The sequence below is a fragment of the Schistocerca piceifrons genome, chromosome 5 (genome assembly GCF_021461385.2).
Source record: "Schistocerca piceifrons isolate TAMUIC-IGC-003096 chromosome 5, iqSchPice1.1, whole genome shotgun sequence".
Lineage (NCBI taxonomy): Eukaryota > Metazoa > Arthropoda > Insecta > Orthoptera > Acrididae > Schistocerca > Schistocerca piceifrons.
The window spans coordinates 418,900,209-418,913,327 of record NC_060142.1 but is presented as its reverse complement, the minus strand read 5'-3'; positions in this window follow the sequence as shown (position 1 = coordinate 418,913,327).

Here is a 13,119-nt window from a genome sequence, read left to right as displayed (position 1 = left end):
AAATAAAATAAAAAAAACTAAGCTTGAAGCGTCTGTTACTTTATGTACCTACGAGGTATTGGTAAATTTATGGGATTTTGTTATAGCAGACAGATAGCAATCTATTACTTGGTATATACTTTGATGTGAAGTTCCGAAAAACTAACTTACCTCACATCTCGCAAGCTTCAAAGCGCAGTCCACTAACACAACACACCTGGATCTTCCACCATAAAAGCTCTCAACAGAAGATGCAGGGCCGCCACACTATACTCACAAGTAAGAAAAACACTGGAATCGGATCGTTGCCCCGTAAGCACCTTTGGCCCCGCCTACCCTGGTACTAATACTTCAACGCCACCGTAGCTAAAGTCACAATGACCGCGTAGTGTTCGAAACATTGCAGTTTATGGAAATTCTGGAACACAACGTAGTGATAAGTAAATTTATTTGCCTTAAAGGCCACTGCGGCTTCCGGAACAATTAACCAGCGGATAAGGTAACAAAGTACACTATCATGATTATGACAAGATTCCAAACTTAGATGCAGTTATGGCTTTGAAGTCACTGTTAAGAAACCAGTGGCGTAGTGGGTGGAGAACCTCTAGCATCTCTAGTGAGCGGTCCTATGGTGAGCTAATATTCCTTCGTCACAGCCACGGGTTGTAACCCTTGTGCAGAATAACACTTCCGCTAAGAGGCAGATCTGCAAAGTCTGGGACTCTTTCTGGCGCAAGAAGCAGAGGCACACTAAAAATTTGTTTCCCGTCTGGCAGCGTAGCGCACCGTGCTGTAGCCTAGGACAGGCTTTGCTAACAATTAGTTTTAAGAGATGTGGAAAGGTTAAAAAAACTGACCAGTCACTTTTTCGTGATTATTTTGCTTTTACTAGTTTCAGAATGGTTTGTCCATATTCAGACAAGGTCTAGGTTAGGTTGGAATGTGACAGATTCTTTGTGAGTTTGCGAAACCAACGAATGTGAAGGCAAAAAGCCAGCTGAAGAATCTCTGGATCCACAGACGCTACAAGAAACAAACGCGCCGAGTCAGAAGAATTCTCCTCCTAATGCAAATGAGGAATGGAAGAGGATGTTTATCACGCGATTGTTTGGGTGTAATTGTCGAAAACCAGTGTCGGACGCCATGCTTTTGCAGCTATGGAGCATGGGAGATAGCGAACCATTCAAACTGAAAAAGCTCCTGGTAGCAAAGGACATCAACATCTCATGATTGTTATCGGATTAAGTTGTGGATTTGGAAGTGGGGCTCTGTCAGTGCCTATCTCTTCCATAGAAGAGAGACACTACGTCAAAAGAACTTTAGTTCGTTAATTAATTGTCATCAACGTACCCAGTGATGGTCAAGAACGTCAAGGCCAACTCGCCATCATGTTTGCCAATAGGTGAGATTTGAATATGTGGTATTGTGCTTGCATGAGTTAACAAGATCGCTTTTCATGTACTGTACGTGTTGAAAGATTGCGAGAGTTAATAAAATTAAAATAAGGAAAAGCGAAGTCCCATGGATGTCATTACGGGCAGAACACTAGCTGGAAAGTGATAGATCAGTGGTACAGATCTGACCATTTGAATTAACTATCATACTACCTGTTGGAATTGATTTAAGAAAGCGTACATTAGAATGACAACACGGGGTTTAAACCACTGTATACTGAAAACACGTCCTGTAGCAAACGCGCATTATTCACGTCCACTCCTACACATGTACTCGGTAAGTCGATGTATGACAGTTGCCAGGCTTCTCCTACCGTAATATACGGACCATCTCTTACCTCATTTACTAATCAGTCTCAGTTGGTTTATTTAAATCGGTTCTTAACGGTATGATATGTACCAGTATTTAATTAAAATACTGAAATATTTTGTATTTAGTTTTGGTAGTGCGAGAGAGTGCAAGTGAAAGTGCTTAATATTTTTATTTATTACCATATAATTTACAAGATTTGAGCAAGTTAGTCTCACCGAATTTGGATACTATCATTCTTTAGCAACGTTATGATACAATCATCTTAATTACTAAAATCGTGATCTGAATATCTATAACTGATCTCTTAATAAGTAATAATCCTGCGAAGCACACACATTAAAACGGCTGTTTACTTGTATTATTTGTTTCTATGATGCAAAAACTTGGTTCGCAACTTATATGCCAAATCGTTCTTCGAAAATATTATAGCTCAAGAACAGAACGGAAAGCATTACACGAATTAATACTTGTGGCAATGAATGTGTTTATAGAAATTTACAAATAGCTTTGGCGTGTGCCTGACGCATAGACACGTTGATGGCGCGAAAATGCGTGAAATAATTGACGCAAGAAGTCACCAGTAGTAGACAGGCGCAGAGGAAGACAATTTGCTTAAAAAAAATCCTAAAGGTCCAATCATTAGCATAAAACCGAGAAAAAATGCATCATTGCACCTAACTGGAACGTGCACAGGTGGAAAACCGACATGATCGAATGAGTTTGCATTGGAAATAAGGAGATATGGAAGGGTGAAAATATGAAATTTGCGGACTAACAATGCAACGAAGGGCGAAGAGGTAGAATAAACAAAGAGACAAGTGTATAGTGAACCTCAATAGAAAGTGGGACAGTGTGTGGAATATCTAGTAAGATACTCGGCAGTATTTCGTTTCGCAATGGAATGAACAGTGGAAGAGAAAAAAATTATAGGGATAAACAAACATTAGCAGCGTGAGATTACAGTATATGGAGAATGTATCCATGAGAGGGAAAAATGAAAAGAACGTCGGAAGTTAGGAAAGGTTTGGGAAGGTATGAACCATTCGAAAGATGTGTACAAATCAGCCAAGACGAGAACATTACTAAGAATAGGAAAGGATACTGATTATAGGTTTACTAAAGATTCAACAGCTGATGCAGTGAAATGAAACTGGGAGAGGGTTTAGAAAGGGCTGTTGGCTTTCAACTGCTCTGTACAGTTTAGAATAAAACTGCTTATAAGAAAATTTTGGTGTACAACAGAAGGAAAGCTGATCAATGTAAGTATAAGATTTATTGATAGCAAGATATTACTAGGTGAAAATTAAAGAGCGGTTAATAATATCGATATGTTAATAGAGGTAAAGACCAGATGTGAGGAACGTGGAACGAAGATAAATGTTAAAAGACAAGTCCTTACAAAGCAAGTAAAGAAGTTAAAAATGGAAATTTGTAACGATTTCATGGAACCAGTTGATAATCTGAGAGAACTCGGATACAAAATAGCTAGTAACATGACTTATTATGATTGTGAATAAAAACAAAGATAACTGTTGCGAAAGAGATACTCCTCCTTCTGTAAGAGAATTTCCTGTGCTCCATTAACGAAGCATCTAAAGAAATTATTAGTGTATTATTGTTATGAAGTGTTCCCCTGTACGTTGTCGAAACATGGACACTATAACGAAGAGAAGCGAAATACGTAGACACTATTGAGATGCGGATTTGGAGAGGAATGGAAAAAGTCAAACGGATAGATAAAATAGGGGATGAGGCTGCTTTACACAGAATGGATAAGGAAAGACTAATAATGGAAAGAAGTAAGAGGAGGAAAGAAAGTAGCTTAGTTAAGAGGTTGAGAAGAGACTGAATCATAAAAAATAGAGTTGAAGAATTGGTGACATGGAAGAGGGCGATGTGAAGAAGAAGAAGATGGTGATGATGTTTGGTTTGTGGGGCCATCAATTGCACAGTCATCAGTGTCCGTACAAATTTCCAATCTGTACACAGTCCAATATATCCACTTTCATGAATGATGATGGAATGATGAGGACAGCACAAACACCAAGTCCTCGGGCAGAGAAATCGCCAGCCCGGCCGGAAATCGAAACCGGAACCCCGATGAAGAATAAAATACTAGAGGGATGGCAGAAAACGGGAAGGACTGTAGAACGCTGAAGTTTTAGTGATGGATCTACCTGATGGGCAGAACACACCTTCATTACCATTATCGTCATCGTCATGATGAAGTACGATGGCAATCTGAATCGGTCGGGTGTGTAGAAGCAACCGTCCCAGGCTACAGCTAAACTGTGGAATCATTGTTACCTGCAGAACAATAGGGTCAGCCGGGATTCGAATCATGCCACCAGCAAATACAATCCCAGTATAGTGAGCACTGTGACAGTGCATTGATCCAACTGATTGTAGATACAAAGTGCAACAAACGTGGACCAAAACTGCAGGAACACTTGAGAAACACTGCGTCAAAATGTCTTGGCATTACGATGTCATTAAAACAGACGTGTGGCGTTTCGCTGCAAAACTTGATTTCCATAGTGCACTGACAAGGTTCCTGTCGTTCTCCTTCCCCCTCCCCCTCCTCCCTCCCCCCCTTTCCCCTACCCCCTCCAACAAGTAGCGCTGTCTTGCGGATGACAGGTGTGAAGACGCACCGGTAGTTTGTTCAACAGACATGATTTTGATTCAGCCGATAGGGTTTCTCCCTCGTAGTTTGGACTACCCAATGAAACAGACACTCTGTTAAGTAATTACTGCAAGCAACTGCAGCGTCCGATCTTTATCGTAATGGCAAATTACCCAAGAAAATTATAAGTGCATGAATAACAGTCATACAGAGTAATGAAACCCTCGACTCCCTACCCAAGCACAAGTTCACAGCTCCCAACATCTAAACTATTTAAACCCTGTTTTTAAGCTCAAAATTGATGATAAATTACAGATGAAACGCCAAGCCACCCCTCCCCGTTCCTATAAGCAACTCTTTTGGGAAGTGAAGAAGTACGGCATATCATGACGACGCTTTTACAGAAAGCGTTCTTCTTCTGTTACCCCTTGTTTTACAAGGGAAATTTTGGTTGTCCCGTGACGATGGTATGTCTAGTGTTCAAACCAACTTTACAGTGCATATTTTAGTGGAATTATATAAAACCCAAAAGGCTCTTCACAACTTACGATAGTCCGAGACTAATTCGAAACTTTTGTTAATGTTTGATATATGAACTGAATATGTCGTTGTGTTTAACTTTCATGGAGCATGAAGCGTCAGATGTCACAGATATATGGAGAATTATAAGAGTTCCACATAACTTTCGAGTAAAGTGAGAACATTGCAAACTTACTTTAAGAGATATTCTATAAAAACAGTGAGAGTCAAGGGATAATGGGCGTTTTATAAATGAAATTAATCTACTAGAGACAGCACTGAATGTTGAAGGTGTAATGATGATTTTTAATTTACTTTAATATCTAAAATTTCAGTGAGAGTTGCCAGCAATATTTTTTTACTTACAGTCTAGACAGAAACAGAGCTGTTACACGTTATGATGTCGATAGTACATAATTGTTGCCATTTGAGTATTGCTTGCGAATAGATTGTATTGCTCCATGTTCTTACCAACATTCATTGTTAAAGTTTAGAGCTACTTCCGGCGTAGTCTAGGAAAATTAGGTTTACTACTGACAGTGACTTTACCGTTGCATTATCCTTCCTGTTTTCTTGTTTAATCTCTTCACTACCACCTAAATACCGTAAACATTATTTAAAGCCCTGCATCTTATGACATGGTCTTTCAAAAGGGATTATGTTTCCAACGACGTATTAACTTCACAGATGTTCATAACTTTCCGTAAAATTTGTTACCTTGCTAGTTGTATTTTGGATTCGTTTTCTTCTTCAGGATACGACTGTTGTCTCGAGCTTTCCATGTACAGAGAAATCAGAAACTTACCAAAAGTTTAATAGGTAAATGTGTGACTTCTTAAAAATTTTAGCATCTGTAGTTTCTGAACACTCGAACAACTGGTTCACAATAATCATGCAACTTATACAGTAATATAATTTCCATTTTCTCACATGAACTATAAAAATCCAATTCGTCAGTGTGAATCCACTAACATGCCTGACTTTTTCTTCGCCTCTTCCCGCCAAGCGAGAGAGATCATATCAATAACAGTTACAGGAAAAAATCTAATCATTTACATTGCTGGCTACGAAAGTATTTAAATTGACTTTACACATAATCTCTTACACAAATCTAACAAAATCAGTGAAAACATGTTATAGACAACTTTATAAAATCTACGCGGTTGTTTCCTTTTTAGTTGACTTCAGAGTTGTTCAATTCATGTACAATGAAAGCAGTAATCGAAAAGCATGTCGTTTACACTGTGATCAGTTTGTACAGAGTATTTCTGAGTTGCGCTACTGTATTCGTCATTTACGGTCAGAAACGTCACTGCTCGCAGTAATTGCCTGAGCATCGAGCAAAACAGAAGTGTTCCCCAAGGAAGTGTTGTAAAACCTCTGCTGCTCGTAATATATATGAACAATTTTCGAGACAATCTCGGCAATCCTGTAAGATTATTTGCAGACGATGTTGTCTTTTACCGTCTAGTAAAGTCATCAGAAGATCAAAACCAATTGCAAAATAATTTAGACAAGTTATCTGCACGGTGCAGAAAGTGGTAACTGACTCTAAACAATTAAAAGTGTGAAGTCATCACCATGACTACTAAAAGTAACCCGTGAAGCTTCGGTTACACGACAGATGACACAAATCTAAAGTCTGTCAGTTCAACTAACTACCTAGCGATTACAATTACAAACAAACTGAAACGGTCTCACAGAAAATGTAGGGGGGAAGACGAACCGTGTTTAATGGGCAGAATAGTTTGAAGCTACGAACAGATCTACTAAAGAGGGCACCTGCGTTACACTTGTTCTCTGTACAAGTGTTGTTGGGCGGTGTGATATCCTCAATAGATCGGATTAACGGAGGACATCGAAAAAGTTCAAAGGAGGGCGTCTCGTTTTTTATCATTTCGAAACAGGAGATGGTACGAGAGATGGTGAGGCATTAATTAAAACAAAGGTATTTTTCGTTGAGGCGATATGTTTCCGCGAAATTTAGATCTCCAGCTTCCTCCTAGAAATGTGAAACTGTTTTGTTGGCGCCCACCTTCAGAGGGAGCAATTATCATCATAGTGAAGTGAGTAAAATCCGAGCTCGCACGGAATGTTTTAAGGATTCGTTTTTCTCGCCCGCGGTTCGGAAGTCGCAGGGTAGATGAATTATCTGAAGCCGGTTCGATGAAACCTCTGTCAACCGCTTACGTGTAAACAGCAGATTAGTAATATAGATCTATAAAGTAGCCGATGCGCTCCAGCATCGAACGATCCCTGATATGCATAAAGTCTGATTTCATCACAATCTAAACTCCGCAATGTACTTCGCGGAATGGATCGGCAAAAGAGAGGGGGGCTCTTATGTTGCCACTGCCATCTCTGTCATTTTCCCACTACACTATTCCGTAACGAGTAGTTTGTAAATAGTATGACTGCCAGTAAGCCTTCATATGAGCTATATATAGGGTGCCCCAGAAACGTTGCGATAAACTTCGAGAGGCTGTAGGGGGTTTCTTGAGGAACAAGATACAGAGTGTCGAAGTTATAGGCGGTGGTACCTGCCACTAAGAGACCCCTTCGGGGGCAAACGTAACTCTATAAGCTGATGAACCATTGTGGGAATGTCTCGCAACGTTGTTTGTTATTCAGTGATCCGATTGATTGCTACGATCGCCACTTGAGATGCAGGTAGCTTAGAGGCTGCGTAGAAAGGCCTTGTCTCCAATGAATGTAGTGCTCTGTTCCCTCCGTGGATGACGGTTTTGGACATTGTTTTACATCTGTAGTTTATTTTTTTCCTGGAACTTCCTAAAACCTGCTGCGTTTCTTGGTAAACAGGAGCAAAATAAACTGCAGATGGAAACCCGTGTCTAAATCCGTCATCCATCAAAAGAACAGAGCATCGCATTCATAGGAGATAAGGCCTCTCTACGCAGCATCTAGTTCCATATTCTCCACTGGCGATCGTGGCAATCAATCCCGATCACAGAATAACAAACAAAATTTTGAGACCTACTGCCTACGGTCTCTCAGCGTACAAAGTCCCGTTTGCTGCCAAAGGGGTGGCCTCTTGGCAAGCGCTGGCGCCTGTACCTTCAATGTGCTGTAGTGTCATTGGGTGACATTCCCATACATGGGTTCCTGTCCTAGATTTGTTCCTCAAGACACTCCCTACAACCTCTCGAAGTTTGTCACAACGTATCTGGGACACACTGTTCCAGAAATGATTCGCTCCTTCCACAAAACTATTCAAGGTCTTTCAAAAACATGCATCGTATTCCATTAGAGAATTTCTTATTCGTGACTCAAGACAAAAACGTGGTGGAGTTTTCAGTTTTATCATCTAGACCAGGGGTTCCCAATAAAATTTTCTCAAGGACCCCCTCATCGAGCATGATTGGTACCTTGTCATATCACAGTATCAAGCACCTAAAAAAGGCAAAGTAAGAGTCTTTTTATACGTTTTCTATTTTTTGTACTTAGAAGAAACATTGACATATTCATTATTGAAAAAAAATATTGAGTGGTCAAAACAAAAAATCTGTTATGATACGAAATATATTTAATATATTTTTTTATTCTAATAGTATCTTGCGGATCCCTCTGTCACAGCTCGCGGACCCCTGCGGGTACGCGGACCACCTGTTGGGAACCATCGATCTAGACTATAAGTTTAGGGTTGCGTCAAATTGGGGTTCGTGTGATTGTTAGAGGTCACCCTGGTGCAGCTAGCTCTGTCGCTCGCACCACTCGCTCATTACCCAGTGTTCATCGAGTCAAGGTGACAAACACAGTAACTAAGAACGATTTCTGGCTCTCCGTTACAACAGCTCCAATTCAGTTACAACCGTGCGGCGTGATCTCTTTGAGAGTACGGCTTTGCGCAGAAGGGGTGTAGAACCTCGCTCACATTGACTGTTGGCCTCCGAGGCGGTCAGATCCTTCGAGGTGATTCTTTTCTGCAGGTTTGTGAAAGACTGCGTCTAACTGTCTCGCCTTCCAACAACTTCCAATGAACTGCGACGAAGCAGATCAGCAGCAATCATGCAATAACACCGGACATGCTCGTAAAAGTGTGAGACGAGTTTGACTATCGCTTGGATGCTTGGTGGCAGTTACATTGAACGTTTGTGAAAGGCAAATTTCAGATCACTTTGAAATTGAAATAATTCGTTAATGTGGCACTCAGGCATTATTGATACTTATAATGTCATTGTCAGGCATTTCGAAATGATTAATACTTGTCAAACTGTTGTTGGTCATGATGATATCTGGAGTTTTTGAATAGACTTTATTTATGAAATCCCTTCTTGAAAGTTATTTAGTAGTTAACAGGACCCAAGCAAACACCTTTTTATTAAAATCATTCTTAGTAACAATTAGCTTTAGCCGCTGCTGTTGCATGCTGCCTCGAATTGCTGTCATGTAAAGAGTTGAGTGCTAAACTTAGGGCCAAAAAACAGACACTGACACATCGGAACATGTCATGTATTCTAATCCAGTAAACTCCTTTGCACAATCCAGATTCTGTATCAACTGTAAATTCTTATTCAAATACACAGTCAGATAGCTTAGGTATTCATTGTTAAAGGTTCGTTTGTTCGTGTAGTTTTTCATATTCAAATACGCAGTCAGATAGCTTATCCAAATGTTAGTTTTAAGTTTTTCATGTAACGATCTATTGAGGGCTTGACGGTGAAACTCGCACTCATACAACAGGCACACAATGTTATGCAGGTTAGATTACTACTGATAGCTCAGTCCATTTTCACAGACGAAGATAGGATTTATTTGCTGTAGCTACATTACACCGTTAGTAGATGAGGTGCTTACACTTAGTTTGGTGGTGAACGTATTGTTTTTACCCAGCAGTAGTTGGATGGCAATGGGTTTAGAAGTCGGGAGAAAGGCGCGGGAGGAAAGCAGCTCCATAGTAGTGTGAAACTATACGCATGAAACTTTCAAGTTAAACTGCACATAATGACTGGTCATGAAGAAAATACATGACAAGCTTTTTTTTTTTTTTTTTTTTTTTTTTTTTAAGGGAGATTAGGGTTTAACAGCCCGTCGATGTCGGAAGAAAGACCACAAGCTCCGACAGGGCAAACGTATGGAAGGAAATCGGCCGTGTACTTTGCACAGGAATCGTCTCCACACTTGGCTTACGTGGTATAGGGAAACCAACGAAATCCTATACACTGAAGCCCGGACCACGATCTGAACCGCCGTCCTTCCGGAAACGACTCCAGTGTCTTACCATTGCCCACCTCGCTCGGTTTGGAGACATGGCATCATCACCGTAGCGTGACTAACAAGACTTAACTTTTTAGCGGTTTTCCTACAAACGTCAGTCGAGAAATAGCTTCTCTCTGATTATATCACTCGTCATCCTTCTAGAACTAAACTAGCTCTCCTTTTCGACTGAACGTTAACGTTATCTCGTCATCCGCTTTAATTTAAAAATTAATCATCGGCGGTTGTTGTTTCCGCAGGATCAATTTCGATGGGTAACGAAGATTCTATCATCTTTCCCTCGCTTTGATGGCAGTTACAAAGATAATCGATCGAAGGCGCAGACTCAAAATATTAACGCCAGAGCAAAGACAGACTAGTTATAGCAAAATGACTACATCACAGGGAACTGACATAACGCATTGTGAGTTAACGGGCATTGCGCTCTCATTTAAAAATATTTCCGAAAGAGCCAGCCTACAGGAATCGTAGAACGAACCCTGTCGTCCAGGACCGCGTGCCACAAACGGCGCCGATTCACCACAATATGGGGAAACTCACAGGCGTCTATTGTCTGTTGAGGACTAAGCGCTGCAGTGTGCGAGTGAGAACCTACGTCATAGGGAAACCTAGTAGAATCCGTTTGTGTGCCGAGGTGGCGTAGCAATTTAAATATGGAGAACCTAAGATCGGCCATAAAGGGAAACATTTATGAAAACTATTTAATTCTGTAGTAATGCAGGGAATCAAGCCACAGTAATTTTAATCTACCATCCTCCATAAATTTTTCTTGGTGATCCTAATAAAACTTGAATATTGATCATATCTATAATAGCTTAGGATTTACGGTTTAAGTGAAATTAACAAGTTTTTGCAATGAAGACCTGAATGCTAAAATCAGAACGCTTTGGTCGATCTCAGCGATCGACATTTCATGTAGAAGCGCATCATTAAAATGACAAACATTGTAAATGTCAACTCTCTGACTGTATTTGTTTAAAAGATACATTAAATTTAAATTTCAGTGTTTTCAGTTAAGCATCTGATCATCATTTCCTCCACACAATACACATTGAACGATGACAGTATTACACCTTATTGAATCATTAGGTAACAGAATATATGCTGTAAGGTTTAGTGCATAATAGCTACTTTTGTTCTTTATTTATTTATCAGAAAGCACACTGGTGTACGGCTTCTGACCGTGGCATTCAAAGCTAAAAAGGAAATTGTATTGGTTTTATGTAAAAGAACTTAACGTTTATTATGTAATGGATATTATTGTTACTTTATTTAGAACGTGAAAATGGTTAAGGGCGGTAGGACGTCAAACGGGCCGACTTGGAGCAGGAGAGGTACCACAGGACATTTTCATTTCCACTGTCTATACTTTTACAAATAAATTCATAAAACTTTGTCAGCATGACCAGGAAGGATTCAGGATTCACACTCATAGCAGTGGAAGTGCAAAATCATAATAAAATAAAAATTTTTTAGATATGAAATTTCATCATTTTTTCACATACTGTTGGCTGCATTTGTTACTATAGGTACATTTTTCTTCAAAAGTAAGAGAGATTCTTTGATGAATTTTGCACAGCATACAAACCATACTTACAAATCTATTAAATCTATTAAAAACTGTGGTAAAAATTGAGATAATTAACTACAAAATTTGATTTTTTTTCTAAACATAAAGTTTAAAACGTAACAGCTCATTCATTTTTTCATAAATTAAATAGATTCTAGAGTTTCAAACACATGTAAGTATGAAACTTCCTGGCGGATTAAAACTGTGTGCCCGACCGAGACTCGAACTCGGGACCTTTGCCTTTCGCGGGCAAGTGCTCTACCATCTGAGCTACCGACGCACGACTCACGGCCGCTACTGACAGCTTTACATCTGCCAGTATCTCGTCTCCTACCTTCCAAACTTTATAGAAGCTCTCCTGGGAACCTTGCAGAACTAGCACTCCTGAAAGAAAGTATATAGCGGAGACATGGCTTAGCCACAGCAAGGTTCGCAGGAGAGCTTCTGTAAAGTTTGGAAGGTAGGAGCCGAGATACTGGCAGATGTACAGCTGCTAGTACCGGCCGCAAGTCGTGCTTCGGTAGCTCAGATGGTAGAGCACTTGCCCGCGAAAGGCAAATGTCCCGAGTTCGAGTCTCGGTCGTGCACACAGTTTTAATCTGCCAGGAAGTTTCATATCAGCGCACATTCCGCTGCAGAGTGAAAATCTCATTCCGGAAACATGTAAGTATGGTTTGTATGATGTGCAAAATTCATCGAACAGTCTCTCTTACTTATGAAGAATAGTGTACCTATAGCAACAAATTCAGCCGATAGTAAGTGAAAAAATGATGAAATTTCACTTGTAAAAAAAATATTTTGTTATGTTTTTGAACTTCCGCTGCTACGAGTGTGAACCATGAATCATTCCTGGTCATGCTGACTGAGTTTTATGAATTTTCTTGTAAAAGTATAGACAGTGGAAATTAAAATGTTCTGTGGTGCCTCTCCTGCTCCAAGTCGGCCCGTTTGATGCCCTACCCCCCTTAAGCTTTGATTATTTAAATATGTTAAAATGTAAGAAAATCTAGAGTAAGCTGTAGCCAATCAAATGGACGGCTTCAGGAAAGGGAACTGCGCTAGTCAGTTGAGCACGCGAGAAACGCAGTCGGAGACGGGCAAAATGGTTCAAATGGCTCTGAGCACTATGGGACTTAACATCTATGGTCATCAGTCCCCTAGAACTTAGAAATACTTAAACCTAACTAACCTAAGGACATCACACAACACCCAGTCATCACGAGGCAGAGAAAATCCCTGACCCCGCCGGGAATCGAACCCGGGTGACGGGCAGAGAGCAGTTCTGCTATAGACACCAAAGAGGACAGTTCAGCTGGAGACACAAAAGGCAGTTCGGATTGAGACGCGAAAGCGGACAGTCGGACTTTAGGCAGCTAGGAAGTGAAACGACTTAGAAAATTTCGGGTTTTGTGGTATCGCGGGA